Below are 12,648 nucleotides of genomic sequence, written 5' to 3'. Positions count from 1 at the left end.
TTTCTAATTTCTGAAAATCAATTCTCCATCTGCCTTGAGCATGTTGAGGAATTACATGTATTATGTCATGAAAGTCTCACATAATTATACTAAAACTAATTCAAAGTTGATAATATTTTAAGATGCATAATAAATTAAAAAAATATGAAAGTTGTTTTTATTGAATGTACAAAAAATTCATTTTTAGATTTGTTTGCTTACACACATCGGAGATTCTTTAAAGATTGTTGAATGCTTTTATGTACTATGACAAATATATGCATTTAAATCAAAACATATATTAGTGGTATCAAATTTGTATTCATACAAAATGATTTAACTGTTGAGACAAGTATTCAAATTTAAATCAATAATATATACTAAGTGTCCCAGATATTGGACATTTTACTTCCCTGTGCAGTTTCCTTTCTATCAACTTGTTCATGGTAAGAATGTTCGAATTATTCAATTGATCATTTATTTTATTAATTAAATTCAGAATTTATAAAACTCTGGCAACAGTCCATAACTGCATACAATAAGTAATCCTTGCTTGTTTTATACAGAAAGCAGAAACAATAATTTACACTGGTTGAAAACACACAGGAACCGGAGAATTTACTGTTTGATCAAAGTCTTCTGACACAGTCCAAAATTTTGAAGTAGAAAGCATAAAAGTCTACTCTTATTTTCTGTGTATTTTTTTCTAAATATCTGTAACTTAGAGAATAACTAGATGCTCTAAAGAAGAGCCTGTGTGGCTCAGTTTGATCTATCAATGGACTCTCTCGCTGTTTTGATGATCATTTTTGTTGTTCATAGTTTCTCTCAACTATACCCTACTGAAAATGAGTACGGGATTCCACTGGATTTCCAGTGAAATTACACTGGTATTCAGTGGAAAAAAATATTCCGATGGAATCCCATTAGAATTTCATCCAAAACATCTGGAATATTTTTCACACTGTAATTCCAATGGAAAATCAGTGAAATTTCCAATGAAACTTCCAAAGATTTTCCAATTAATTTCCAGTGGAATATTATTGTTTATATTTCAGTGGAGTTTTGATTTAATGCAAATATTCCAGTGGAATTTTGGACTTAGAAATTTAAAGGAATATATACTTCTAATTTAAATTTTTCAAATAATTAAGTGCATGATTATTATATAAAGGATTTAATTTGTAACATATAATTTGCTGGCCTGATAAGAAATTAAATATTATAATCGTGATAATATATGGGATGTAATGAATATTTCATAAACCTACATATATATGTATATGAAACATTTTTTCAAAAAATGTTACATGGTTAAATGTAATATGAAATCACTTGCCTAGTAACAAATGAAAATTATCATTTGGTCTGAAAGACCCCCCCCCCCCCCCCCCCCATATAAAATAAGTAAAATGGTAGCTCCTGAGATGTAGGGTGAATATAATGCATCACCATATAGCCTATGAGTATGACAGTACATTGAAAGGATAAATTTTAACTATTAAGAAATAAAATTAAATGTGCAATAATCAGATAATATAAATAAAGAAATGAATATTTTATATCAAATTGGGTTGAGAATAAGATTCTGTTTGATTTAACGAACAAAAACAATTAAGATTCTTTTTGAAAAATGTGCATGGCTCTTAAAAGGGCCGTTTTAAACAGATCTGTTGCAGAAATTATCTTCAGACTGTACGAATTGTTAGGATAACTCCGTTTTTTTCTTCAAGTGACCGTACTGGCAACTGCCCTGCACTACAGTCTACATGTATACAATAATATAATTATTTCTCCTTTGACTTCATCATGTTCATAAACTGTTACTTGTCTAATGTTCTTTTGAGAAAAGTAATGTGAACGGCTTTCATTTTCCACATTGTTCTATAAACTGTTTCGGTATCTTAACTTTGTCGGTGTGATGAATTTTTCATCATTTTCATGTCCTGAACTCGGCACTGGAACTCGGGTCATATAAGTTAATCTATAGAAACATTTCACATATAATCCGCTCCGATCAATTGTACGCTAAATGTCAGTGTTTTGGCATAATTTGAGCAGAAAATTCGTGAAACTGTAATCTATAATGTTGTTTTTCAACACACATGTTTACATTCATGGAGGCTGCCATTTTTCTACCAGACTATATATAAAACCGCTGATTTGTTTGGATAACTCTATTTGCGGGATTTCCGATCGGCCAATCAGATAGTCGTTATCATTAATACACGGAATGTGTTCAAATTTGAAACTAAAAATATTGTACGAGTATGTATCCTGTCCAGCATTGTCCAGCTGTGGTTACATTAATCATGTTAATAATAATTAATACTCAACAACCTTCGATAAATAAAGAAATAGACATTAAAGGCAGAACATTTAGGTATGACATTAGCTGTTGAACCAAGAATTTACGATGAGACGATGTGCTGATGTAGGGCAGACGTACAGCAGATACAGGTAATTTTTAAGAGATTTTACATTTGATTTTTACATCATGAATATTTTTAATTAAAATTAAAAAAAAAAGATATACACCCCCTTTAGTTTCATTCATGGGCTCTGTTAGTTCACACTCTGATGACCATTTGGTGTTCTGAAAAGGGGGAGGTGGGAATGTAATAATAATTTTATTATTCAATATTGAATTACATTGTGTGCCTTCACAATCAAGGAAAGATGTTTACAGTTTACTACACAATGTCAGGCACATTCAACTTAATTTTGTCATGTTCTGATTTGGATGGACATGCAACACAAAAAATCCCTAAAGATCTATAAGCTGTAAACACATCTCAAAAACATTGATCTCATCATCATGCACAATGGTTAATCATGGCTATTATGTGAACAAAATGAGGTGTCTGGTATGCTTCAACCAGACAGTAAACCAACAACAAACACAACACAAAGGGAAGGATAATATGAGGCTAAATAAAAATATATGCGTGGTTCCAATTACCTTACCTACCTTTTTTTTAGTCTTAACAATAGCCTACCCTAAAGATTTTTTTGTCATTTTTCAGTAAGTACTGTAAGTCAGAATGTTGCTCCCATAGACATGATAGACTCAATGTAAAAACAAACCATAAAATAAAAAAAATTCTTACCTACCTATCCTAATTTTTTTTTAAATGTAACTGGAACCACACATACTATTTTATTTGGCTTTGAGAGACACCTGATCCATGAACAATAAAAGTCTTTTTTGATAAAAAGAGATGTGTGTTATAAGTCTAAGAGACAGCAACCCAACAACTATAGCCAAAGATATCTAGAGAACACATAGTCTTCAACAATAGACAAACATGTGTCTAAATTGCTCTTAGTGTATAAATGTTGTGAATAAATTACACACAAACACAAATAAAATATGCCAGTAACATATATTTTTGAATAATTGCAGACATGATAGACTCAATGTAAAAAAAAAACATAAAATAAAAAAAATTATTACCTACCTACCCTAATTTTTTTTTAAATGTAACTGGAACCACACATACTATTTTATTTGGCTTTGAGAGACACCTGATCCATGAACAATAAAAGTCTATTTTGATAAAAAGAGATGTGTACATGTGTTATAAGTCTAAGAGACAGCAACCCAACAACTATAGCCAAAGATATCTAGAGAACACATAGTCTTCAACAATAGACATACATGTGTCTAAATTGCTCTTAGTGTATAAATGTTGTGAATAAATTCCACACAAATAAAATATGCCAGTAACATATATTTTTGAATAATTGCAGACTGGAGCATGGTATTGTAATGTTATTTAATTCAAAATTCTATGCATGTTATGATGTATGATTTTTTTTCTTTCAGATTAATCAATGAAGACTTAATGAAACAGGATTGGAATGCAGAAACTTTGGACTTAATTCATGAATAATATCAATGGATGATGAAGAAAACTGACCAAACTGACAAAGTATTTCGTATGCATGTAAACTGGACATTTTTGTTTGTTTAATGCACAATAAACAAATTTGTAAAATTGAAAATTAAAACCATTTGTAAAAGATTTCAAGAGGACCAAAAGTTACCATGGACTTATGAATGATTTAACCAGAAAAATGACTTACATGTACAATTAAGTAAATACATCTTTGACTAAAAAATTATAATTTATCAACGCTAATATTTTAAAGAGGTTGATCTTTTCGTTTAAAAGGTCTTAAATGTGGATGATGTATAAACTGTTGTAATTTCTTTAATTGTTGACTTGCATTAAAATGGTTATTGTCTTATTTCAAGTTTTCTTATTAATTCATTCAAAAATAAGCAGTGCATGCAAAATGATATCTAACATTTCAGTGGAATTGTCAATTTCCATTGAAATATCACTGGTTTTCTTTGGTTGATTGTTACAATTTCCACTGGTATCCCAGTAGAAAACAATAAATGTCCAGTGGGAAAACAATGGTATTCCAACGAAGTTTTCACTGGTATTCCAATGGAATTTCCACTGTATTCCACTGGAGTATTCACCAGAATCCCACTGGATATTCCACTGATATCCCAATGGAAAACAATGAAAGTCCAATGAAAATCCCGACCAAATTTCCCAGTGGTAATACAGTGGTATTCCAATGGAACTCTGATGGAACTCCACTGGTATTTTCAGTGAAATCCCACTTTACATTTTCAGTAGGGTATATATATAGTTTTAGCAGATCTCTTTTTGCTGATCCCTTGTTGTATACAGTTTCTCTTTATCTATTTTTCTTTTCAAGATAATTGGCAAAAACAATGGAAAATATTTCATAGACAATTAATGCATTTAACACCAGAGAAATTTTAATTAATAAAACTATTTTTTTTTACAAAAAACTTTTTTAGTCGCAGCTGGTTTGCAAAGTCTAACATAATACGGATCATTTTTCCCAGTACCAATTGTATAAAGAAAATGTGTAGTATATATATATATATATATGTCAGTAATCAAACAGCGTTCCAAAGACATAGATAGACAACATAAAATGTCATAGCTTTTCTTTTGGCTATGGTGTTGTCTGTTATTTTCTATTTCAATGCTTAATTGGCTCCTGTTATCTATCTTCTCTCACTATTTGTCTATTATAAATTAATAGAAAGAGAAAAGCCTGGAGGGTATCATGCATCAATAAGCCATGTTATGGTTTTTTTAATCAAAAAGTAATATTCTGACTCTCAACCTTGAAAATAAAAATATTTTACAATGAATCCAAGAAAAAGGAAAAAAATCATATTAAGGGTATTGGCCATTAACTTTAATGTTAACTTCCATAAAAAAAATAATTGATGACTGCAAGGTATAAAATTTTTGTTATGAAATATATTTATTACGACAAAAACTATAATCCCCTCCCTAAAAAGTGAAATGGTTGTTCCCTAATGAACAAGACATTGTCAAGATGATAGAAAACTGCATGGTTTGTATTTACATTTACTAGTATGATTGCTAAAACAATGAAGGGCTTAAAACCAGTTAAAAATAAGTTTAGCTGTTTCAACAGTTTCAGTTAATACCTTCCTTTTAATTGCTTACAAATCTGACTATAAACATGTCACAAGTGTAGAACATTTTTAATTCACATGATAAGTATGTTATAATTGTGAGCATGTAGCATGTTCTATATTTGTCACAATCTTATCAGGACATGAAGCATCCATTTATAATCTTGTTACAAATGTACTAATACAGTAATTTTTTTGGATAAACTATTTTAAGGATGTATTTATATCTTCTGACGTTTCAGTCTCGTTGAAATCTTGTTCTGGAATTATTTCCAAAACATGTGATACAAGTGGAAAATATCAATGAATTTAAAAAAATATTATAATCAAACTTTTAAAACTCTGTGAAAAAATTGTGTATTTACAATAAAATTTTAAAATTTTAAAACCAATCAAGTCAGTCTCATTAGCCAAAATGTTGAGAAAATGGGTGAGGGGTACAAGAAATGATTTTACCAGATACATGTACATCCCATATCAATTTTTTTCTTTTCAAATTTCTTAGATATGTATTTTTTCAATCATTTATAACAAAGAAGTTGAAATAATATGCTTTTTGTTCTGAAAAAAGAGAAAAATCCCAAATTTACAAAATTGACAACATCATCAGGTAAATTTGACACAAAAAAGCAACAAAATTTTATAAAACTTTCTTATATTAACACCTACCCATAGTTTTTTTAAGTTAAATTTATTCAGATTGGTCCACTTCATCTTTAGTGAAAGTATGAAAAAAAAGTTTCGTTGTGAAACTGTGATTGTTTTCATGATAATAGCCCAAAAATGGGTAAAAATTGGGCACCACCATATAATTTTTTCTTCACCAATTATTTTTTTACAGTCATTTAAACCCAAAAATCAGGTTAAGAAAAAAAGTTTTATTCTAGAAATTTTTGGCTCCTCAGAGGTGTACATCCTTAAGTATAACTGAGTAGTTTTACTTTACATAATTTTTTCAATATACATGTATTTCAGATTTAAAGAGAATGGCCTCATCAGTCAAGAACCTTTGTACAATTTGTCATGATGATGGGATCCCCAACTCAGCAGTCACATGGTGCACAGAATGTGAGGTTTTCTTTTGTGGAGACTGTGAAAAACCTCACAGCAAGTCACATCTGTCTAAGAACCATAAAACCATGTCAGCTGTAGATTACCAAAAGTTACCCACATTCATGCAAGAAATAAGTAGTCAGTGCAGAGACCACAAGAAGAAGTTTGAACTTTATTGTTCTTTCCACGCCTGTGTCCAGTGTATCACTGATAAACACAAGAAATGTCAAGACATGAAACCCTTGTCTGATATTCTGCAGCAAGTAAAATCATCTGCCTCAGTTCAACTTTTTGCACAAGATATGAAGGATGTGAAGGAAAACTTAGATACAGCCATAAAGTATCTGAAATCCAGGACCAGTACCATCGATTCTCAGAAAACAAAAGCTGTTGAGGAAATCAAGTCTATGAGGAAGTTGATGAATGATTACTTAAACAAATTAGAACAAGACATACTTAATGATTTAGAGTCCAAACATTCAAAGTTGAAATTTAACATGGCCACTCTCATGCAACAAATAGAACAGCGAGCCAGTAAGATTGACCAAATGCAGAGCCAGTTTTCCAAAATGAAGCAATATGCAACAGAGCTACAGATGTATATTGGTCTGAGAGAGATTGAGAAAACTACATCACAAACAGCAAAATATTTAGAAGATTTAGAAAGTGGAGAACACTTCATTGAAAAGAATCTAGAGGTTAACATTTCATCTGCTCTTCAATCAATTTTACAAGATGTCAAATCATTTGGTGATATCAATATCAATATCACCTCTTCTACTCTAAAAATAAATGCTGGAAGAAAAGATCAAGCTCAGCACTTGGTTCTAAATGTTCCCGGAATTGAACAAATAAATCCATCCTTGTTGACAAGACTGACACTTCCAGACGATATGAAGTCTTGAAGTATATCTGCCTGTCTTATATTATCTGATAGAAAATTTATAATACTTGATCAGAGCAAACAAGAACTACTGCTCTTCAGTAATAATGGCATCTTCATCAGAAAAGTTGTTACATTCACAGAGAATATATATTGTGCATGCTTTGTCAGAAATAATACAGTGGCTGTCACATTAGGACGAGCAAACAAGACATCATTAGTGGATGTAAATAAAAGTAAAATTATTCAAACAATTAAACTTTCTCATGATTGTTATGGTGTAGCAAGTGATGGTAAAACTTTGTTCATCAATAATGGCAACCAGTGTACTACAGTGAATCTGAATGACATGTCATATACCAGCTTAGAAGGAATGAAAAGAGTGTTCCGTATTTCATTATTCCAAGGAAATATCTATAGTACCATAATCAGTGAAAATAAAGTCTGCTGCTATAAAAGTGGTGGAGAACTTTTGTGGACATTTCAGCACCAAGACATTGCCAGACCACGAGAACTTACATTAGACAAGAATGGCTTTGTTTATATAGCTTCTTCTGAAAACAACAGTATCGTGGTAGTATCACCAGATGGTAAAACCTGTCAGACAATACTATCAGAGGATGATGGAATCAAAGATCCTTGGGTAATAGACATCAACAGAGAAACAGGAATGATGATAGTGTCAACTGAAATAAGTGATAGTAGTGATTATAAACCATATACAGCTTTTGTTTATACAATTTAAAATGCTATTTATTTTATTTTTTAATAGAAGTCTATCTGTGCACAGTGTTCAATGATATCAAAGACATAACATCTGCCTTCATTAAGGCGTCCAAATCATTTATTATTAGAATACATGTTTGTTCATTTTTTCATATGATAAAAATATTTTTATCTTTTTTTCAAATCACATATATTATTCAAAAAAGAAAACAGTAATTGTAAAAAGAAAACAGTATGCATTAGAATCAAACAATTTAAATGTATTAGGCCATGTTCACATTAAGCTAAACTGGGTGTGGTGTAAGTATTCTCAATACTGAAACTAAACTTTACTACATTAATGTTCCTGTAGATAACAAGAGTGCACACACTGAAATGTCTCGTCTGATTTACTTATGATTGAATTTAATATGTTGAAATAGAAATAAGAAGATGTGGTATAAATGCCAATGAGACAACTCTCCATCTAAGTCACAATGTGTAATAAAATGCTCCGCTGGGCGCAGCTTATTACGACCGCAGAGGTCGAACCCTGAACAGTTGGGGCAAGTATGGACACAACATTCAAGCTTAATACAGCTCTGAATTTGAATTGTGATTAAATATTTGACACAGCATAGGTTTCTGACACAGAATGAATGTGGTCTAAGAACTTAAAAATTTTTAATTTACCTATTATGGTCCAATATCCAAAATCTAAATACATACACGGTTAGATTCAGCATATCAAAGAACCCTTGAAGAATTCAATTTTTGTTAAAATCAAACTAAGTTTAATTTTGGACCCTTTGGACCTTAATGTAGACCAATTTGAAAACGGGATTAAAAATTAAGAATCTAAATACATGGTTAAATTCAGCATATCAAAGACCCCAATATTTCAATTTTTTATGAAATCAAACCATATCATTATTATTTGCTTTTATATATAAATCAAAAATAACCAACTTAAAATGGAAAATTTTAAAGAAAAAAAAAAAGGGAAAAAAATCCCCCCCCCCCCCCCCCCAATTTTTTGAACCCCCTTATGATTCATCACCCCCAAACTCAATCCCAATGACAAACGAGATGATTTTAATTTTAAAATTATAAATTTCCCCCACCTTAGTAGCAATATACCAACTTCACCTGCATATGGGATATACATTTCCCAACTTATTCGATATTCAAGAGCTTGCAGCTCCTACTCAGACTTTGTAAAACGTCACCAGTGTCTGAGCAGTAAGTTGATGAACCAGGGGTATGTCAAAGAACGTCTCGTCCTTTTTCTAAAAAAAGTTCATCGGAAGGTACCAAGACCTTGTTGATAAATATTCCGTATCAAACTCACAAATAATACATGATGGTCTTGAAGTATAGATTCTGCATACTGACGTTATTTATCATCTTAACAACGTGTAATATTGTTCTTTCATTTGTCTTTGTTCTATTATTAATATTACTTTTACTGTTTGGTTTGTTTTCTGTGATATCCATTTGACGTGGCTAGGTACTTATACATCCCGTCAATGTGTTTGTATTATCTTTCATTTTTGCTGGTGTGTTTTGTATATGCGACTTTTTGTGTTTCTGTGGTTCTTATAACGTGACTCTGTACTTTAAAAGATCCCGTCATTATGTTATTGTTCTATTATATGTCATTATGTTATTGTTCTATTATAAATTTGAAAATACTTTGAACGACGAACGACAAATTTATTTTACTCGCATAGTGGTATTTACCATATGTGGATTCTTAAAAATTCTAAAGAACTTCTGGACAATTTTAAATCTCGGTCTATTTCTAAAATTAATTCTAACATAACTTTTGATTTTTTAACCCTGTATACCAACATTCCCCATGTGAAATTATAAAATTGTTTTGAATAAACATTGAATGACAAACTTTTTTCTTATATGACGTTTACATTTTCTGACGTCAGACACGCGAAGCAATGAATGTGGTTTTTAATTTGATAGATGCTTTTGTGCTTTTTTTGTAAATAATTGTTTGTTTTGATATTGTAACACAGTGATGACTGCTGTACCCATATTTTGACTATTTTATTTATAATGTCTGTTTTGTTCACGCATCGTTGTAAATATAACGGAATTTGATAAGACTGTCGTACAAGTGAGAGGTTTAGCGCTATCAAACCAGGTTCAATCCACCATTTTCTACATTTGAAAATGCCTGTACCAAGTCAGGAATATGACAGTTGTTGTCCATTCGTTTGATGTGTTTTGTCATTTGATTTTGCCATGTGATTAGGGACTTTCCGATTGAATTTTCCTCGGAGTTCAGTATTTTTGTGATTTTACTTTTTCCCAGCCTTCCCTTTGTGGTATGGTACCTTGCAGTACAATTTCAGAGAGATCCATACACTTGAACACAAGTTTAATTGTCTGGAAACTGTAAAAATGCTTGTTTTTTGGCCCCAAATTCCTAAACGTTGAGGCCAATTACCCCCAAACTAAAACCCAGCTTTCCCTTTGTAATATGGAACCTTGTAGTACTATTTCATAAAGATCCATACACTTACACACAAGTTATTGTCCTGAATCTAAAAAAATGCGTTTTTTGCCCCTTTTTGGCCCCTAATTCCTTATATTTTGAGGCAATTACCCCCAAAATCAATCCCAGCATTCCCTTTGTGGTATGGTACCTTGCAGTACAATTTCAGAGAGATCCATACACTTGAACACAAGTTATTGTCTGGAAACTAGAAAAATGCTTATTTTTAGCCCCTTATTCCTAAACGTTTTGGGCAATTACCCCCAAACTCAATTTCCAGCTTTCCCTTTGTGATATGGAACTTTGTAGTACAATTTCAGAAAGATCCATACACTTACACACAAGTTATTGTCATGAAACTAGAAAAATGCTTGTTTTTTGCCCCTTAATTCCTAAAATTTTGAGGCAACTACCCCCAAAATCAATCCCAGCATTCCCTTTGCGATATGGAACCTTGTGGTACAATGTCAGAGAGATCCATACACTAACACACAATTTATTGTCTGGAAGTTACAAAAATGCTTATTTTTGGCCCCTTTTTGGCCCCTAATTCCTTAACTGTTGGTACCATAACCCTAAAAATCAATCCCAACCTTCCTTTTGTGGTATTGAACCTTATGGTAAAATTTCATAGAGATCCATTCACTTCAACTAAAGTTATTGTGCGAAAACCAATGTGTCTTCGGATGACAACGACGCTGGACGACGCCGGATGACGACGACGACGCCAACGTCATACCAATATACGACCGCAATATAAAAAGTAAACAATTATAGGTCAAAGTACACCCTCAACACAGAGCCTTGGCTTACACCAAACAGCAAGCTATAAAGGGCCCCAAATGACTAGTGTAAAACAATTCAAACAGGAAAACCAACAGTCTAACCTATATAAAAAAACGAGAAATGAGAAACACTTATGAACCACATCATCAAACGACAACCACTGAACAACAGGTTCCTGACTTAATTAGGACAGGTGCAAAGAAATGCAGATGAAAGTTTGTAATTTGAAGGTTTTACTACAAGTACTGTAAATTCAGAAATTATTGCGTGCATTTATTATAGCGATTTTATCATTTTAGACTAAAATGCGATTTTAATTTTTGCGATATTGAAAAAAAACCTGTTTAATCCATATAAAAAATTTTAAAATGCGAGTTTAAATTATTGCGATTATAACCCTGTAGCAATAATTTCTGAATTTACAGTATCACATAAACTTAACATTATCAATGTTCTAAAAGAGGTCAGAGCCGAGTGTGTAAAATGAACCATGTCAGACAGACATGTACACCTTATAATCATTATATTCACCAAATATAGTGGTCCTATTGCTCACAGTACCTGAGATACCTACCAAACCACATATCTTTCGTCTCGGGAGTGAGAAAAAAAACAGTGTCCAATGAACCATGAAATTGAGGTCAGATGAAAACTGCCTTTCAGACATGCACACCTTACAATCATTCCATTCACCAAATATAGTGGCCCTATTGCTTATAGTATTTGAGAAATATATACCAAACTACAATAACTAAACATTGTCCAATGACACTAGCAATACCTGACATCCAACCACAAAATCTTAACATTGTCCAATGAACCATAAAAATGAGGTCATGGTCAGATGAAACCTGCCAGACACACATGTACACCTTACAATTGTTCCATAAACCAATTATAGTGGCCCTATTGCTTATAGTACTAGTATTTGAGAAATATATACCAAACTACAATAACTAAACATTGTCCAATGACACATGAAATTGAGGTCAAGTCAGATGAAACCTGCCAGTCTTACATGTACACCTTACAATCATTCCATACACCAAATATAGTTGACTATTGCTCATAGTACCTGAGATACGTACCAAACCACGTATCTTTCGTCTCGGGAGTGAGAAAAAAAACAGTGTCCAATGAACCATGAAATTGAGGTCAGATGAAAACTGCCTGTCGGACATGCACACCTTACAATCATTCCATTCACCAAATATAGTTGGCCTT

At 31.9% G+C, this 12,648-nt stretch overlaps 1 protein-coding gene and 1 long non-coding RNA gene across 13 annotated transcripts in view; one reads left to right on the top strand and one right to left on the bottom strand.

Moving 5' to 3' along the window:
* The window catches only part of LOC127739055 (alpha-mannosidase 2-like), a 231,115-nt gene that overhangs the window by 172,272 nt on the left and 46,195 nt on the right, over positions 1-12,648 (bottom strand). The gene's annotated exons all lie outside the window — the stretch shown is intronic.
* LOC127739068 (uncharacterized) lies at positions 2,170-4,233 on the top strand. The gene is made up of 2 exons (XR_008000264.1): positions 2,170-2,439; positions 3,809-4,233. It is a non-coding gene; the product is annotated as an uncharacterized LOC127739068 (long non-coding RNA).

Source organism: Mytilus californianus, unplaced genomic scaffold (genome assembly GCF_021869535.1).
Source record: "Mytilus californianus isolate M0D057914Y unplaced genomic scaffold, xbMytCali1.0.p SCAF_4, whole genome shotgun sequence".
In the NCBI taxonomy this organism is placed as follows: Eukaryota; Metazoa; Mollusca; class Bivalvia; order Mytilida; family Mytilidae; genus Mytilus; species Mytilus californianus.
The sequence above is the reverse complement of the archived record's forward strand: the minus strand, read 5'-3'. Positions and strand labels throughout refer to the sequence as shown.